This window comes from Manis javanica, chromosome 5, assembly GCF_040802235.1.
Source record: "Manis javanica isolate MJ-LG chromosome 5, MJ_LKY, whole genome shotgun sequence".
Classification (NCBI taxonomy): Eukaryota; Metazoa; Chordata; class Mammalia; order Pholidota; family Manidae; genus Manis; species Manis javanica.
Window position 1 is genome coordinate 22,765,205 of NC_133160.1, and position 18,964 is coordinate 22,784,168.

At 45.8% G+C, this 18,964-nt stretch overlaps 1 pseudogene; it reads left to right on the forward strand.

Annotated features, from left to right (window-relative positions):
- Positions 1-7,832: 7,832 nt before the first annotated feature.
- Positions 7,833-15,141, forward strand: LOC108407889 (protein CutA pseudogene; annotated as a pseudogene).
- Positions 15,142-18,964: the final 3,823 nt, after the last annotated feature.

Consider the following 18,964-nt stretch of genomic DNA (forward strand, 5'->3'; position numbering starts at 1 on the left):
ATGGGCCAGAGCCAGGTGAGGAGGGAGGGGGTTTGTTAGTATTGAAGAGAATGGGTTGGAATTGGAAGCAGAGTGAAGGCTGGAGGCAAGGTCAGTGAGTTTGGTAATGTCAGTTTCTACAATGCCGGATTCGTTGATGTAATAGCAGCACTCTTCCCAGAGGAAGACGCAGGTGCCGCCCTTCTTGGCTGTAAGCAAATCTAGGGCCCGCCAGTTTTGAAGGGTGACTTTAGCTAGCGAAATGACTTGTCTTTGGAGAGAGGCTAGGGAATCGGCAGTGGATGTCAGGGCTCCCTCAAGTTTGGCGTTGAGATCTCTAATTGCCCATAGAGAGTGACCCAAGGCTTCTCCCGAAAACCCTGCCCCAATGGCTGAGGTGATCAAAGAGCTACTGACCATGATGGGAAGGAAAGCAGCTCTTTTTGTGCGCGAGGGCAAGGGAGGTTGGAGCTCAAGAAATTCTGCCATGCTGTAAAGTGTAAACTGTGGGATTAGGGTGACGAGAATGCAGGGTGTATCGGAGTTGAGAGGCAGTAAGTTGAAAAGACTGCCATTACACCAAAAAAAGTGTCCCGGTTGTGTAAAAGTCTTAGAGCCGGAGGTAGGGGTGTAGATAGAGAGGCAGTGAAGTGCGCTGGAGGGGGGTGGAGTTGGGCCTACACAGTGGTGGATGGTGAGATTATCTGCGTATTCTGGTTCCCATAGGGGTATGTCTGCCAGGGGACAGAGGGGTTGTCTTTCTGCATGGAAGGAGTAGTTGGAAATATTAAGGGGCATGGCGGCCAGCAGTGAGCGCTGTAGTGATGCACACAAGAAACAATTGGCTGTGTTAAGGGTGTGGTTGAGAAAGATGGTGGTGTCCTGAATGAGCTGTAATGAAGAGTAGGAGAAATGGGAAGAGGGGTGGGGATAAGAAGATGAAGAGGCGCCGTCAAGAGTTTGGATAATGACTTTTTCGGAATGTCTTATATCTGATGCAACTTGAGAGATCTGGGAATGAGAGGGAACATACTTTCGAGAGATATGAAGGGTACCGTGGGGGTTCGAGGACCCCCTGTAGTAAACTGAGGCTGTGACTCTGGCAGCCCATCGAGAGTCCCAGAGATCTGGGATTGATAAGGAGAATGAGCCGTTGGGATATTTCATGAAACGGTTGGAGGAGTAATACTGTGGGTACTGGAAGTTACTCATGTAGTGAATGGCGCAAGACTAGTAGGGACATCTCCTGTAGGTGTCTGGCTATCACCTGCAATAGGCTTGTTTTTGGTCATAGAGGAAGCAGAGGTAGGGAGAATAAGGGTAGCTGCTAGTGAACACTTCGGTGGAGGGAGGAAAGTGGAGGTATAAAGGCTCAGAGCAGCTTTTCAGAGGGCAGTCTGGTGTGGCAATGAGGGCAGTAACTTTTGTTTGATGCTGTGTGTAAGTCTGTCTGACTTTGAATCGCCATACAAAGGAGGCTGGGGTGGCGGGGAAGATAATAGGAAAGAGGAAAAAAGCGAGAGCAGTAAAGGAGGAAAAAGTCATGATTCGGGTATGGATGGCAAAGGGGGTGAATGGGATTTTGGAGGAAAGAGGACAGTAAGGTCAGGAGTCTGGAGGGAGGGAGAGTCCGTAAACTTTTGTAGGTTAAGAGATCTTTTAGGTGATGTGGGGACAGAATGGTAAGGGGCGCCCTGAATGTCAGTTTATGAGCTTCTTTCTGCAAGAGCTGTCTAGTGGCTAATGCTCGTAGGCAGGGGGCCCATCCCCGAACTGTGGGGTCTAATTGCTTAGAGAGATAAGCTACTGGGGCAAAGGATGGGCCATAATATTGGCTTAGGACTCCTAGAGCTTGACTGGACCTCTCATGAATGTATAATGAGAAGGGCTTCGACAAATCAGGAAGATGGAGAGCTGGGGCTTCCACAAGGGCTTGACAGAGCTTCCAGGCCTAGAAAGGAAAGGATTTCTGTCTTGGTTTTGGGAATGGGCAGGTCAGAGAGGAGCCATTTTTTGTCTAAGGTAATGGACTTTCTTTGTTGAGATAGAAGGAATCTGAGGTAAGTGACAGGAGAGGAAGAGATTTGAGCTTTGACGGGGGATATTCGGTAACTTCTGGAAGCTAGAAGGTTAAGTAGGGAGGCAGTGTCAAGTTGAGACTGTTCCCACGAGAGACTGCAGAGTAGAAGATTGTCCATGTATTATAATAAGTTGGACTTGGAGTGATCATGATGAAACTGTTTGAGGACCTGAGCTAGGACCTGTCTAAAAATATGGGGACTATCTCGGAAGCTTTGTGGCAAAACTGTCCAAGTGAGTTGTTCAGAATGTCTTGTGTATGGGTCCGTCCAGGTGAAGATGAAAAAATCTTGGGAGCAGGGGTCTAGAGGGATAGAAAAATGGGTCCTTGAGATCTAGGACTGAGAAGTGGGAAGCCGAGGCAGGGATATGCGATAAAAGGCTGTATGGATTTGGAACTTAGGGATGCATAGGGACAATGGCTATGTTGATGAGGCGAAGGTCTTGGACGAGGCGGAAATATCCGTTGGATTTTTTAACAGCTAATATGGGGGTATTAAGTGGGGAGTGAGTGGGTCTGAGGTAATTTTTGTTTAAGAGATCTTGAATGATGGGTTGGAGGCCTATGAGGGCTGAAGTGGTTAGGGGGTATTGGGCCTGACAGATATACTGAGAGGGGTCACGTAATTTGATAGAGGCAGGGGGACATAGGGCCATGGAGGGGCTTGTAATGTCCCAAACTTTGGGATTTACAGGGTGTATGAGGGCGGAACCGGAGCTTTCATTGGGTAGAGGGGGGTCGTCGGCTATGAGGGCCATCAGAAAGGGAGTACTGGGGGCTGTGGGAGTGGATATAGTTATGGAAATGTGGAGGAGGGAAAGGATGTCTCGTCCTAGTAAAGGGATGGGACACTGGGGCATAACCAGGAAGGAGTGGGAGAAAGGTATGGGATTGTCTAGGATTGTGCATAAAAGGGGGGGGGATTTGAATGGAAAAATCTGTTTACCTCCTACCCCGACTATAGGAGTAATGGCTGGCGTGGTAGGGCCCCGGTATTCTCACAAGACTGAGAAGGTGGCTCCTGTATCTAGGAGGAAGGAGATGGGGTGACCGTCTACTGTTAAAGTAACTCTGGGCTCCTGTTTGGTGATGGAAATGGTCGGGCGAGAAGCCCCCGGGCCCCATCAATCTTCTTCTGCCAGCCCCACTACGGCGGGCTTAGGATGGGGGTTGTTCATCCAGCCTCCCTTTCGGGTGGTTGGGCAATCAGACCCCCAGTGGCCCTTTATGTGGCATCTGGGGCATGGGGTGGTAGGAGATCTGGGGGAGGGGTACTCCCTTGACCAATGTCCCTCTTTTCCACACTTGAAACAAGCTCCTGGCGGGGGGGGGGCTTGTTTGTAGAGGGGTGCCCAGGTTGTGGTTTTATCAGCTGGGCCAACATCTGGAAATTGGCCTGATCAGCCTTTTGTTTATAGCATTCTTTCTCCTCCTCCCGGTTATGGAAGACTTTAAAGGCCACTGTTAGGATCTCAGTCTGTGGGGTAGCGGGGCCCTGTTCTAACTTTTTGAGTTTAGCTTTAATGTCGGGGTAGCTTTGAGCTAGGAAGTATGTCATAAGGACATGTTTTCCTTTAGGTGTTTCTGGGTCTAGGCTGGTATACTGTAATAGGGCTTGAGTGAGTCTAAGAACTCGGAGGGGGTTTCATCTCTCTTTTGAATTATGTCTTGGAGCTTTTGAAAATTGACTACTTTACGAGCTGCCTTTTTCAGACCTGCTATTAAGCAGGAGGCAAAAATATCTCGAGAGCGGAGACCCATGGCGGTGTTATAATCTCAGTGTGGGTCTTGTTCCGGGACAGCAGTGGGGCCAGGGGGATAGGTGGGGTCAGTCCTGTGGGTTTCGGTAGCGTGCGTTTGGGCGAAGTCCCAAACTCATCTACGCTCTTCAGGGAGGAGAGTATTAGCCAGGAGCATGAAATTGTCATGATGTGTGAGGCTGTAAGACTGGAGGGTCCATTGAAACTCCCTGATGTATGTCGTGGGATCAGTGGAAAAGGAACTTAGGCTTTTTTCTAGTTGGGCTAAATCTCTTAAGGAGAAAGGGACGTGAACACGCACGATGCCTTCGGATCCTGCTACCTCCCGGAGGGGGTCGATAATTTTGGGAGGCCCTCGGGACCGAGTCTGAGGGGGACTGAAGGGTTCTGGCTCAGTCTGTGGGGGAGTGACGTGGTCTAGCCGTGCTTAGTCGAGCAGGTCCTGAAGTACAGAAGGGGGGTAAAGAAAATAAAGAAAGACCCACGTGTCGCCAGCTAGCAGCCCAGCTGCTTGCCTCTGCCGCTCTAGTTGGGCTTGAACTCATGACTCTGAATTAAGAGTCCCATGCTCTACTAACTGAGCTACAGCAGGGCTCTAGTTAATTACTAATGGAATGTGTAAACAGAATGTTCTTTGTTCTCCATTCCTGCCACATCGGCAAGTGGGGGAAGGGCATATGTAGAAGCAGGGGAGGTGTTTTTACACATCTTCAAGGTCTCCCTTTTTTCAGAGTGAGGAGTCTTGGCAAGATATGTTTTTGTGGACAGATAACTTCCAAGGACTGCACCAGTTGTTCTCTAGCTTGTGCTTTCCCATGCTGCATTCAGAGATGGGGGAAGGTGCTTTCCCATTCTCCCTACAAAGATGTGAGAAGACAAAGGCGGTCCCTAACAGGGGAGAAATAGGTGATGAGGGCAAAGATGGAGGAGGCACCTGGGACCTAGTTAAAGAGGGGGGCTGAAAGGCTCAGGCTTAATCTGCGGGGGACAAAGGCGGAGGAGGTGAGATGGGGGAGGAGATGGTGGGGGAGGAAGGGAGAAGGGCTGTTGTAGGAGAAGAAGGGGAAGGGAGTGAACGGGAGGCTTCTGCGGGGGCAGCAGCTTGCAGGCTAGGAGAACTTGGGAGGGGGCGGGGAGAGGAGGAGGCGGAAAGCTTCGATATAGGGAATCTCCTTCCATTTTTTCAGGCGCTGGCAGTAGTTAAAAAGATCGCAAGTGATGTTAGGATCAAGAGTTCCCCCTGCGGGCCATTGCTTGTTATTGTCTAGGGGGTATGTTGGCCAATCTTGGGAGCAATATTTACGGAGACGTTTTGGTTTTATATCAGGCACCAGGGAGAGGGTAGCCAGATGCTTAAGCAGGCATTCAAGAGGTGAACTTTCAGGGAGGGATGAGGAGGCTCCCATGGCTAAAGGACAGAGAAGGAGACAAACAGGGGAAGATGAACGGAGATCCTCGGACTGGAAGCAGACCACAAGGAGACAAAGGGCGTCCCCGATGATCCTTTGTGGTCTTCGGAAACTTGTATACGAGTCGGAATTTCTTAGGAAGTGTGGGTCGTCACCCAGACTTCCCTAAGAAGGCAGAGTGCCGGAGTCCCGAGGTACTGAGCGCTAGGAGTTTTCGGCAGATAGAACAGATTTCGGCGGATGGAACAGAAGGAGGAGGGGGGGAAAAGGGAGTGTTCTCATCTGCAAAGGAGTCACCTCTTTTATGGCTGCAGCCATGAAGCCCTGAGGCGGGGATTTATGGCTGTTGGATGAGGGGCCTGAGGGTCTGCCGCAGCCGTGAAGGCCTGAGGCGGGGAGAGTTCCCTCTTCATCCCCGAGCATCAGGGCCTTGCCGGGCGATCACGGTCAATGGCACTGCGATAGCTCGGAGAAGAGTGGCCCACCCCGGGGAAATTTTGCTTAAAAAGTTTCAGCACTGATGGAAGGGACGGTGAATGCGTTTATGACTGTTGGAGGAGGGGCCTGAGGGTCCACTGCAGCCGTAAAGGCTTGAGGCGGGGATTTATGGCTGTCGGAGGAGGGGCCTGAGGTTCTGCTGCAGCCGTGAAGGCCTGAGGCGGGGATTTATGGCTGTCAGAGGAGCTGCCTGAGGGTCTGCTGCAGCTGTGAAGGCCTGAGGCGGGGAGAGTTCCCTCTTCGTCCCCGAGCGTCAGGGCCTTGCTGGACGATCATGGTCAATGGCACTGCGATAGCTCGGGGAAGAGTGGCCCACTCTGGGGGGAAAACTTACCTAAAGGCCAGAGAGAGTGGTGAGTGTGATGAGCTAGCGCCGGAAAAAGAGGACGAGGGCAAGCTGCTGCTGGTGTTGGGGGGAAGACGGGGCCCAGTTAGGGTGTCCCGTCTCCCGGGTTTCAGCACCAATGAAAGGAAAGGAGCGACACACAGCAGCAATTCACCGGAGAATTCTGCTTTATTAGGGAAAGGTGCTGGGTTAAATAGGAAGGGGCATGAATTGATTGAGGTTTCACTTCTATGAGGCTGTTGGCTGTTGGCTAGGTGCTGGGATTGGGAGGGGGGCGAGAGGTGATTGGGCTTCAGGTGGCGCCGGCGGGAACTGAGGACCCCGAAGAGAAGCTGGAAGTTTGCCATCTTACTGGTGGAGGCCCTTCAACTTGTCTTTTCATTCTTCTAACAGTGTCTTCTGAAAAGCATAAGTTTTTAATTCCACTGAAAGCCAATTTATCAATTTGTTCTTTTAGACTGTGTTTTCAGTATGGTGTCTAAGAAATCCTTGCTTAACCCAATGTCAGAAAGTTTTTTGGAGTAGTCTTTTTCAAGACTTAATTTGGGTCTATCATTTGAGTTAATTTTTTATATGGGGCAAGATGAATGAAAGTTCTTTTTAAATGTTATTTTACTGTTGTCATGACTACTATAGCTTTATATTGTCTTAAAATCAAATTTTTATCTACTCTGGGCTCTTGCATTTATATATGAATTTTAGAAGCAGCTTTTCAGTTTCTACAATAAGCCTGCCAGAATTTTTTTACTGAGACTGCATTGAATTTGCTGGTCAATTTGAGAACTGACATAGTAACACTATATAGTCTTCAGAACCATAACATAGTCCATTTCTCCATTTATTTAGGTCTTTTTTAGTCTCTCAGCAATGTTCTATAGTTTTCAGCATAGAGATTTCATATCTTTTATCACATTTATCCCTAAATATTTCAAAGTTTAGGATGTTATTGTAAATTATATTTTTTACTTTAATTTTCAATTGTTCATTGGTAGTGTAAGATAAATTCTAACCAAAATAAGCAGGCAATGAGAGGGAACAAAGGGCCAGGCAGTTTATTTGAGCGCAATCCCGGGTGATGTTCCCCGGTCTGGCTAGTCACAGGCCAGGGAAGTCACGCTCAGTAGGGCAGGCAGCGAGTTTTTAAAGAAGGTAGGGGGAGGCAGAGCTTAGATTTACAGTGGTACTTCTACTGTCTGACCTCTCTATCAGTAGCCGGAGGTTCTAGCAGATATGTTGTCTTCATCTCTCAGGACAGATACATCTAGCATGATCACTCAGGCTTTGCCCCGTCTAGTACTATAGTCTGGACGATGAGAGACAGACTGAGGCTTGTTCATAGCAGGCAGCCTGGACGAAAGAATGGAAAGACGAGCATTGGGTGGGACAAGGAGGTATCTTTCTTAGGAGTGAGAAGTAAGGTAGGTAGGAGAGGTGTTCGGGGGAACTTGAGATAAGAGAGTATAAGGGTTAGGGATGACCAGGTGAAGAGGGACTACAGCTTCGTTGATTATCTGCAGGTTTTGAACAAGCTGGTAGGCTCCTGATGGCTTCCTGACTGAAAGGACTGGAGTGTTACAGGGAGAATTAGTTGGTACCAGAAGCCTTAGAGAAAGAAGAGGTTAAAGATAGGTAGGATGCCCTTGTGATGGGCTTGGGAAATAGGAAATTGGGGTCTAGAAGGAGAGGAGGATGGGTCTTTGAGGTGGATGAGGACTGGAGCATGATGGCTCGACACTACAGGAGTAGATGTGTCTCAGACTATGGGGTTAACACCAGTCAACGGTACAGGAGGGTCTGTGAAGGGCTCAGGGCTACAAGTTATATTGGCTGAGATGACAAGTGAGTTTGGTTGGGGATGACTAAGAGGCAGGGAGATAGAGGCACTAAGCTCAGAGAGGAGATCTCTCCCTAACAAAGGGAAGGGACAGGACGGGATGACTAGAAATGAGTGGGTAAGAAGATGGTTCTTAAATGTGTAGGCTACCGGACTTGTCTCTAGAGGCTTAGAGAGGGTTCCCATGACACCCATGACTGAGACCTGGGAAGGATGTAAATGCCTGTGAAAGGAAGGTAAAACAGAGTAGGCAGCCTCTGTGTCTATTAAAAAGGAGATGGACTTACCCGCTACCCACAGCATGGCCTGGGGCTCAGCAAGGGTGGTAGGGGTGTTCAAGTTTAGGCATCTTCAGTCTTTGAGTAGGCCTAGCAGGTTTGGAGGGGAGTCCCTCAGCGGGGCCTGCCTCCCACGAGACTCTGTCGCAGAGGGACGACTTTCCCCAACTGGGCACTTCACTTTCCAATGACCTCTCTTACTGCACACTGGGCAGGGTTTAGTCAGCTTGTTGGTCAGGTTGGGGCATCTCTTTGCCCAGTGGTCTTCTTGGCCACACTGGAAGCAGGGTCCCGGAGGCTCATGAGCTCCAGACCAGTCTTTGGTGTGATGAGACCCCTGTCCTGCCAGCTGCAGGGCCGCCGCGAAGGCTCTGGTTTGGGACACTGTCCTCCTCTCATGTTTTTCAACACAGGTATTAAAGACTTTAAAGGCCATGGTTACCAGGTCACAGAGTGGAGTCTGGGGTCACTTTTCTGCTTTTTTAACTTACGTCTTATGTAACTAATACTTGTTCTGGTGAAATCTAGTTCTTTACTAGTTTAGGAGTAATAAAACAGTGACTATAAATGACAAAAGACTTACAAATGACAATGATTAAAGATCTGATGAGAGCTTACTGTAAGACAGTTGACATAAGGAAATTCGGATATTTATTTAACACAAAACATTCAGTAACAAAGTTTAGCATTATTTTCTTTAACAGTGCTTTCTAGGTAATTAAGCAGGTAATTTTATATCAGATAAATAAGCTAAATTGGCCAAATACTTTCTCTAATGAGAAAAAATTCCCCTGACATATTCCAGGGGCCCTCTAGAAAATATCAGAGTTACCTAGAGGTAAAAGTACCTTTTTGAATTTGATTTTAGGAAGCTGTTAGTTTTTTTTTAAGGCATTTGTCTAAATAGAGTCATAAGTTACTATGAAACAATACTTATCTATTTAACTAGAATGACAACAAAAGATTTTAAAGGCAAATACAGAAGGTTACACAGTTATTAGCAAAGCTTAGCTTTTAGTTTTTTCATATTAAGATCTTCTTATCTTAAATATTCAGACAACTCATTGCAACTTTAAGCATGAGAAACTTCTGATAAAACAATTAGAGAACTCTTTGCAATCTTTCAACATTGAGAGCAGACTAACAGTTAAGAAAACTTTGTCTTTTTAATTGAAAACAAAATTCTAATTTTGCTGTGTACTTGATACTGAGACTCATTTGCTTTAATTTTATGTAGCATGACCATATTAAATTCTTCCACAAACTTTCTACAACTTTCCTTTTACACTCAGTGTTCTCCCTCTTTTAAAAAATAGCTGTACTTTAGAACAATTACCTTCATTTACCCTCAACAAAATGAATTTCTATTTATACTTTCTTATTAAAACACATATCTTTTTTAGCAAGTAGAGATGTTTTCTTCTTTAAATAGCTTTAATTAGACCTCAAAACCATTAGGAATTTTAATTTTCAGTGGGCTATTGTAAACTATTGCACTAGCATTCTTTAGATTAACAAATTCATGAACATACTTTATAATTCCTGACACCATGTGTTTTATAGCATAATGTCTAAGCACAAAATATGTCTACTTAACTTAGCAAAACTAAGATTCTAGGTCACTACAAAAATTTTCAGGCTACAGGCGGGCACACACACTGCAATACACTATCACTAAGATGTTCCCTTGCTACGCCTAGCTCATCTACTCTCAACAACCACGACAGACCACTTACAAAACGGCAGGTGTGGGGAGGCGTGTAGGGTCTGGAGAGAAAGGAGGCAGGTCTGTGCTGGGAGGAGTCTTGTCTGTGGCTTCTGGATCTGGAGGGCGGGAGGAGCGTGTTCCAGTGGGGGAAGAGGGCGGTGAAGGCAGGAGACGGGAAGGGCGTGGTGCAGCCACCGGAAAAGGAGAGGAGCAGGACGACGGCATGGTTGAGAATGTAGGACTTTAAGATGGCAGCGACATGGGGGAGGACAAAGAACTTAAAGATGGTGGCAGAGAGGGGTGGGGGTAGCGAGCTGAGGGAGGTGGGAGACCAAGGTTCTCTGGCGGATCTGAAAAGGAAGAAGGACTAGGCAGAGTAAGAGGCTGACAATCCTTAACTGGAGATCGGGCCAGGAGAACCTGAGCCATTGAACACTTAACATCAAGGTCTGGGCAGAAGCACAAAGTCCAAAAAGCCTGCACATATGGGATTTCACCCCACTCTCCGCTTCAGTGGCAATAATTAGTCAAGTCGGTGAGGAGGCCAAAATCGAAAGTTCCCTCAGTGGGCCAGCGAGATTGATTTTCCAAGGGACACTGAGGCCTGGCCTCAGAGCACAGAAAGACTAGCTTCTGTTTGGGAACTTCCCGGGACAAATATAGAGTAGCCAAATTAGAAATGAGACACCACAACAGGGTCTGAGCCTCTGCTTTTGAGGGCTGGTTCCCCATGTCTGCACCACTTCCCAACTAATTCCACCAAGATGGACACCCAGCGTCCCAAGTGCACCAAGTCAGGGGAGACGGACGTCTCCCACACCGCAGGGCCAGGGGTGGGTATCCCGGATGCTTGCAGCAGATGGGCCTGATGCCCAAACCTGGACATAGCTACAATTTCGGACGGACCAGGTGAAACGGAGTTAGGAAGGAAAACAGACTGGGGGAAACTGAGGGACTCACTGGAAAATAGTCTACGCAGTGGAGAGCAGGCTGAGGTCCTGGGTCGGGGAAGGAGGAGGCAGGGCCACCAATGCCTGGTCGGGTCCCTGTGCTCACGCTCCTTCCCGAGTTTTTTGACACCAAATGTAAGATACATTCTAACCAAAATAAGCAGGCGACGAGAGGCAACAAAGGGCCAGGCAGTTTATTTGAGTGCAATCCCAGGCAATGTTCCCCGGTCTGGCTAGTCACAGGCCAGGGAAGTCACGCTCAGCAGGGCAGGCAGCGAGTTTTTAAGGAAGGTAGGGGGATGCAGAGCTTGGATTTACAGCGGCATGAGGATTGGCTAGCCCAAGGCACATTTTTCAGGTTGGGAGGGGGCAGCAGCCGGGGACTTTGGCACGTCATCAGTGTCCAACATGCTCACTCCTCCCTCCGGTGCCTCCAACCTTACAGCTAGTATATGGAAATACAACTTAATTTTGTGTAGTTATCTTTTTATTAGTTCTAGTAGCTTTTTAAAAAATGGATTTCATTGGGCTTTCTTTCAACAGATTATATGCCATCATATTTTTTAAAATTTCATCCATTATTGCTTCCAATAATTTTTCTGTCCACTCTTCTTTCCTTAACTCAGTTACACATGGATTAGACTACCTGAAGTTATCTCACATTTAACTGATACTCTATTCATTATTTTAAAATTCTCTTTTCTGTGTTTCATTTTGGATATTTTCTATTGCTATTGATAGAATCTGGACCTGAGTAACACCTTCTGAATAAGCCCACCCACCATCACAGAGAAACCTAGGTGTCATCTTACCTAGGCTACAAGCATTCTCCAGAGGACACTTCAGCAAGCCACAAGCCCACCTTTCCCCTGAGCCCTCCTCTCAAAGAGCCTGCTAAAAACACTGGCCGTTAAAAGCCTCTTGACCTATTAGAGACTCTCTTTCCTTTGTTCTGTTGGCCAGGACAGAGGAGTCTCTCCCAGGTTCAGCAATAAACCTGCTTGGACTGTTGAGTTTGCATCCCCTCTACTTTCATCTATCCCCTCTTTTCTTTCATCTATTCCCTCTATCCCTTTCAGTTATATCAAGTTAACTAATTTTTTCTTCTCTACTGTAATGTCTAATATGCTGGTAATCCTATCCAGTGTATTTTTTTTATTAAGATATCATTGATATACAATCTTATGAAGGTTTCACATGAGCAACATTGTGGTTACTAGATTTCCCCCTATTACCAAGTCCCCACCACATACCCCATTACGGTCACTGTCCATCAACACAGTAAGATGCTATAGAGTCACTACTTGTCTTCCCTGTGCTATACTGCCTTCCCCGTACCCACCCTATATTATGTATACTAATCATAATACCCCTTAGTCCCCTTCTTCCTGCCTTCCCACCCACCTCCCCCAACCCCTTCCCTTTGGTAATCACTAGTCTATTCTTGGGTTTTGTGAGTCTACTGTTGTTTTGTTCCTTCCATTTTTGCTTTGTTGTTATACTCCACAAATGAGTGAAATAGTTTCGTATACTTGTCTTTCTCTGCCTGGCTTATTTCACTGAGCATAATACCCTCTAGCTTCATCCATGTTGTTGCAAATGGTAGGATTTGTTTTCTTCTTATGGCTGAATAATATTCCATTGTGTATATGTGCCACATCTTCTTTATTCATTCATCTACTGATAGACACTTGAGCTGTGTCCATGCCTTAGCTATTGCAAATAGTGCTACGAGAAACATAGGCGTGCATGTATTTTTGAATCTGTGATCTTGTTTTCTGTGGGTAAATTCCTAGGAGTGGAATTCCTGGGTCAAATGGTATTTCTACTTTCAGTTTTTTGAGGAATCTCCATATTGCTTTCTACAGTGGTCGAATTAATTTACATTTCCACCAGCAGTGTAGGAGGGTTCCCCTTTCTTTGTATCCTCATCAGCATTTATTGTTGCTTGTCTTTTGGATGTTGGCCATCCTAATTGGGGTGAGGTGATATCTCACTGTGGTTTTAATTTGTATTTCCCTGATAATTAGGGATGTGGAGCATCTTTTCTTGTGTCTGTTGGCAATCTGAATTTTTTTTTTGGAGAAGTGTCTGTTCAGCTCCTCTGCCCATTTTTTAATTGGGTTATTTGCTTTTTGGGTGTTGAGGCATGTTAGTTCTTTATGTATTTTGGATGTTGACCCCTTATTGGATATGTCATTTATGAATATATTCTCCCATACTATAGGACGTCTTTTTGTTCTACTGATGGTGTCCTTTGCTGTACAGAAGCTTTTAGCTTGATGCAGTCCCATATGTTCATTTTTGCTTTTGTTTCCCTTGTTTGAGGAGATAAGTTCATGAAAAAGTTGCTCATGGTTATATTCAAGAGATTTTTGCCTATGTTTTCTTCTAGGATTTTTATAGTTTCATGACTTACATTCAGGTCTTTGATCCATTTTGAGTTTACTTCTGTGTATGTAGTTAATTAAACAATTATCCAGTTTCATTCTCTTACATATAGCTGTCCAGTTTTGCCAACACCAGTTGTTGAAGAGGCTGTCATTTCTCCATTGTATATCCATGGCTCCTTTATCATGTATTAATTGGCCATATATGTGTGGGTTTATATCTGGACTCTCTATTCTATTCCATTGATCTATGGTTTTGTTCTCATGCCAGTACCAAATTGTCTTGATTACTGTGGTTTTGTAGTGGAGCTTGAAGTTGGGGAACATAATCCCCCCCATTTTATTCTTCCTTTTAAGGATTGTTTTGGTTATTCGGGGTCTTTTGTGGTTCCATATGAATTTTAGAACTATTTGTTCTAGTTTGTTGAAGAATGTTGTGGTATTTTGACAGAGATTGCATTGAATCTGTAGATTGCTCTAGGCAGGATGGCCATTTTATCCCAGGCCAAAATACCTTTGAAACCAAAATCAGTCAAAGGGAGAAATAAAGTTTAAAACCCGTTTATTGCTTACCAGTAGTTGTCCTGAGTCTGTCTCTCTCCTGCTGTGGCAGAAGCGAGTGAATCCTCCCCACCAGCCTCTCCAGTACAGATAAGCCCTCCCTCACCCATATAATTACCCACTGATATAGAGATGGAGTACTTCTCTCCACCTGTGGGAAAAACCTGTTGATATGGAGATACACTAAAGCCAGATGAGAAATTCTGGACATATTACGATTTTACCCACAGTAGCTCTCCCCTCTGGTACTCCGTACACTCTAGCCTCTTTGGTCTCCAAAGACTCACAGCTTTGTCTCCCCTACTTGCAGGGTCTGCGGGGCTCTCCCTCGGTTCCCCCTACATGCACCACAGCCTGAAAACGCTCCCTCAAGACATATATTTTGAGAAATCGTAGGTCTTACCTCATTTGCTTCCAGTTTCTCAGGGATCACTGTCCTTCATTACCTAATGTCCAGCATCTGAGAGACTGATCAACTGTCTGCAGCCCAGGTCGTTCTGCTCCCACTGCTGCCTGGAGCCTCCTGCCTTCTGCTGCTACCCTGAGCCCTGCTGTCTGTGGCTTCAGAAAGCCCCCCGTCCCAGTCCTTGCTGGCCTCGGGCTCCAGCTATGTTCCTGGCTAGGTCTCAGTAGCCACTGTTACCTGCCCCAACCTGAAGGTTGCCAAAGAGCTTGCCAGGGCTGAAGAAGCGCCCAGCAGCCTGCATTATCTCATCCCTGAGATCACATCCATGTATGAGTGGAAAGGAAATATTGAGGAGCACAGTGAGACACCGATGATGACTAAAACTCACAGTTCCTTAGTCTGGCTTTAACAGATTTTGTTCATTCTGTGAACCCTTACCGAGTGGCCGAGGTGAGATAATTGCCTATGAAGTAGGGGACTCCCCAGACCTGCTCTGGGTGCGCCAGGGTATGGAGTCAGTTCCCGACTCCAGCACAGTCCTACCATGATGAGTCCTGTTCCTGCCACCTCCCCCTCATGTACTTCTGTGCTTTCTGACATCAGGTGAATACTGTGCCCCTCATAAACCCTACTTTTAGAGTCTGCATAAAAAATAAATAAATAAAAACAATTGTTTCATTAAGGGAGTAAGGCAGGGGAGCTTTTAAAAATCCCAATGTCCAAGCCACACCCTAGATAATTAAATCCAAATCTCTGGACAGTTCAGGTATCAACATTAACCCCTGAGGCTTGATTCCAATGCACATTCAAATTTAAGATGAGGTTACTGTGTTTTTATTACTTTGGTGATTTAAAAATAATTTCTTTTAAACTGGGTTTGGACATAGGAAGAAGGTACTAGGGCACACTTTCAATTTATAGCTGAGCCCCTGATTAAAGATATTAAATCTCTTTAAAGTTCCCTTAAAAAAACAAAGCTGTCTCAAGCCCAGAGAAGGGCAGAGCCTGCAGGTGAGAACAGAGAGGCTCCCGCTGTGGGGAGAACTGACTGAGCAGGTAGCTGGGCAGGACCTGACAGACTGCAGCATTCATAACTATTTCCATTTAGCAAAGCATTCCTACCTCACTTTCTTGCTTCATTTTCTTCCTTCATTAAGTCTGAGGCAAAATTTACTATCTGTCTGGCAGATGAGGGAATGGGGCTGGAGAGGTTGGGTGACTTGACCAAGGGCAATCTAATAGCAGAGTTAAAATTTAAACTTGGCTCTCAGAGCTAGATTAAGGGGCAATGCGATCCTTAGCTGGGTAGCTGCGGGTAAGGGAACAGCCCCGGAATGTTCTGAGTTGAGGTGAATTCTATTTTTAGGGTCTCCTAGCAGATGAGCAAGAAATTACTTGATAAACTCCAGGGGAGGGGGTGGTAGGGACAGAGAGCTGTAAGGAGTATATGCTTGAGCACCAATAAATAGTTCCCACACTGCCTTTAGGGAGCGGAGACTGAAGTTCCCTGCAGGACTTCTGTATAGAATCAGAGCTGAATTGCCGGGAAAATAAAGAAGATTCTGGATGCTACTACCTTGTCCTCCCTCCTGTCCTCTCCTCACATGGGACTTGACCTCTGTGCTCAATTCCTGAAGACCATGAAATAATTCAGCAATACTGGCTCCCATCTACCAGTGTTTGCTGTGAGCCACACCCTTTCCAGTCATCATCCTGTTGAATCCTCACTATGATTCTATGAAGCAGCTATTATCATCATCCCCATTTGAAAGACAAGGAAAGGGAGGCAAAGACTGACTGTCTTCACTATTGCTGCATACCAAATCACCCCAAAATGTAACAGCTTAAAGCCACAATAAATATTTATTATTTTACTTATTTCCTATGGGTCAAAAATTTAAGAGCAGATTGAATGGGTGATTCTGGCCTGGGGCATCTCATGAGGTTCCAGCCTAGATGTCAACCAGGGCTGCAGTCATCTTAAAGCTTGACTAGGATGGAAGGATCCAATTCCAGCATGGCTGAGCATGTGGCTGGCAAATCAGTTGGCAGATGACAAGGTTCTCAGTTACTTGCCATGTGGATCTCTCCACTGGGCTCGTTGAGTGTCCTTACAACATGGCAGCTGACTTCCCCCAGAGCCACTGATCCAGGAGAGCCAAGTAGAACCTGTAATGACTTTTCTGACTTAGCCTCAGAAATCACACTGTCATTTCTTCAAAATGCTAGTAGTGACACAGGTCCACCCTAATCACTCGAGGCGGGGACTGACTATACAAGGGTGTGAGTATCAGGAGGTGAAAATCACTGAGGGCCTTCTTGGAGACCAGCTACCACAGTGACAAACTTACTCAAAATGACGCACATGGGAAGTGTTGGAGGTGGACTTTGACCAGACAGTTATAATGTCACAGTAAATAGCATAAAGGAGTGGGAGCTGGTAGTGTCCACAGGTCTCCCCTGTCCGGGAGATATTCCTACTTCTATTTCAAGTCCTGTGCATCTCATTCCAGTGATCAGGTGGGTCAGACACTTCATGAAAACAACATGTCCTGGGCATGTTTATAAAAGATTGCACAATTCCCTTGATAGTGGATTTGGTGAGTCAAAGGGCACCTGGATTCTGGCTCCAGCTTTGCCACTGTGTGACTTAGGGCAAGTTCCAGCCCCTTTAAGGCCTTTGTTTTCCTATCTGTACATTGGGGTAGTTTGACTCCATGGGCCCTGATGTCCTCTGGTTAAGAGAGTCTGGAATTTCTTGCAGAGTTGTTCACGAGAAATGTTGAGGAATTCCCTATTTTTCCTGGATCTCTCAGAACTTTGCCAAGTGGAATGGACACCTCAGGTATAAGGGTTGCTTTTGTGGACCCAGGCCAGGCCAGGCCAGGCTGTTTAGCCCTGTTCCACCCGCAGCTGGCTGGTACCATTGTTTCCCCATAAAGCTGGGCCCTCTTCCAGCTGCTGCCGCCCTCGGGGCAGCGGGGAGGCTCAAAGAACTCAGTTGTGTGACCTCCCCCTCCTCCAGGGCAGGCCTGGCTCACCCAACAAGCTGGCTCTGCCCATACAGGGGAACAAAGAAGATGAGATATGGATTAGGAAGGAATTTGACATTTGCTGTTTCCCCCAAAAACTTCAAAGTAGTCATCATAGGGAATATCTGCTTATATTTATTTTACAATTTAGTGGGTATTTAAAAATTGGAGTAAAGGCATTATAATTTTTCAGTGCTTCAAGGACCCATATTTTAATGATTCTACAATGCATATTTGTTTGCCTTTTAATATCTTTGACATTGGGAAAAATGTGGTGCATATCCTGCCACATCTTGTTTTTATGTATTTGTGGTATAAGCTTTATAGAAATACATCATTTTGCTTTCCAGGGGAGTCACGCTGTTCTGCAACTAGCTTTTCCTACTGCACCCCATAACCTAGAAATTTCGTTTCTGCAAGTAAAAATAGATTTACTAGTTTTTTTAATTGCTGCCCAGAATTTCATAGCATGTATGTTGTGAATAAATATACCCAATCATCTACAAGGTACCAGGCTTCATCTTCTCTGCTTCCTGTGCACGTCTCATTTCAGCCCTACTGCTTCTGAGCAGCAGCAATCTTCCCATTTTAAAGATGAAGAAAGTGAGGCCTAGAGAAGTAAAGTTTATTACCCAAGTGAGTGAAACAGGATTTGAACTGAGAGTCCACACTTTTAACCACTACACTTCTAAGTGTCTTTCTATATGGAGTAGTTTATTTAACTCATTGCCCTATTGGTGGATTTTTGGATTGTTTTCAATTATTCCCCATTACAAACAATGCTGAAATGAACATCCTTGCATGTCTTCTTTATGTCTACATGCATATGTTTTCGACAGGGGGTTTGTGATTGTTGGGTCAAAGGACATTACATTTTTAATAGCAATGCTGCCAAACTTCCTTTTCTTTTTTTAATTTTGGTATCATTAATATACAATCTGAGAACATTTGTGCTTAGTAGATTCCCCTCCTTATCAAGTCCCCACCACATACCCCATTACAGTCACTGTCCATCAGGTAGTAAGATGCTATAGAGTCACTACTTGTCTTCTCTGTGCTATACTGCCTACCCTGTGCACCTACCCTGCCAACATTATGTGTGCTAATCGTAATGCCCCTTATTCCCCTTATCCCTCCCTTCCCACCCTTCCTCCCCAGCCCCTTTCCCTTTGGTAACTGTCAGTCCATTCTTGGGTTCTGTGAGTCTGCTGCTGTTTCGTTCCTTCAGTTTTTGCTTTGTTCTTATGCTCCACAGATGAGTCAAATCATTTGATACTTGTCTTTCTCTGCTTGGCTTATTTCACTGAGCATAATACCCTCTAGCTACATCCATGTTGTTGCAATGGTAAGATTTGTTTTCTTCTTATGGCTGAATAATGCTCCATTGTGTATATTTACCACATCTTCTTTATCCATTCATCTACTGATGGACACTTAGGTTGCTTCCATTTCTTGGCTATTGTAAAGAGTTCTGCAATAAACATAGGCATGCATATGTCTTTTTGAAACTGGGCTCCTGCATTCTTAGGGCAAATTTCTAGGAGTGGAATTCCTGGGTCAAATGGTATTTCTATTTTCAGTTTTTTTGAGGAACCTCCATACTTCTTTCCACAATGATTGAACTGATTTACATTCCCATCAGCAGTGTAGGAGGATTACCCTTTCTCACCAGCATTTGTTGTTCCTAGTCTTTTTAATGTTGGCCATCCTAACTGGTGTGAGGTGATACCTCA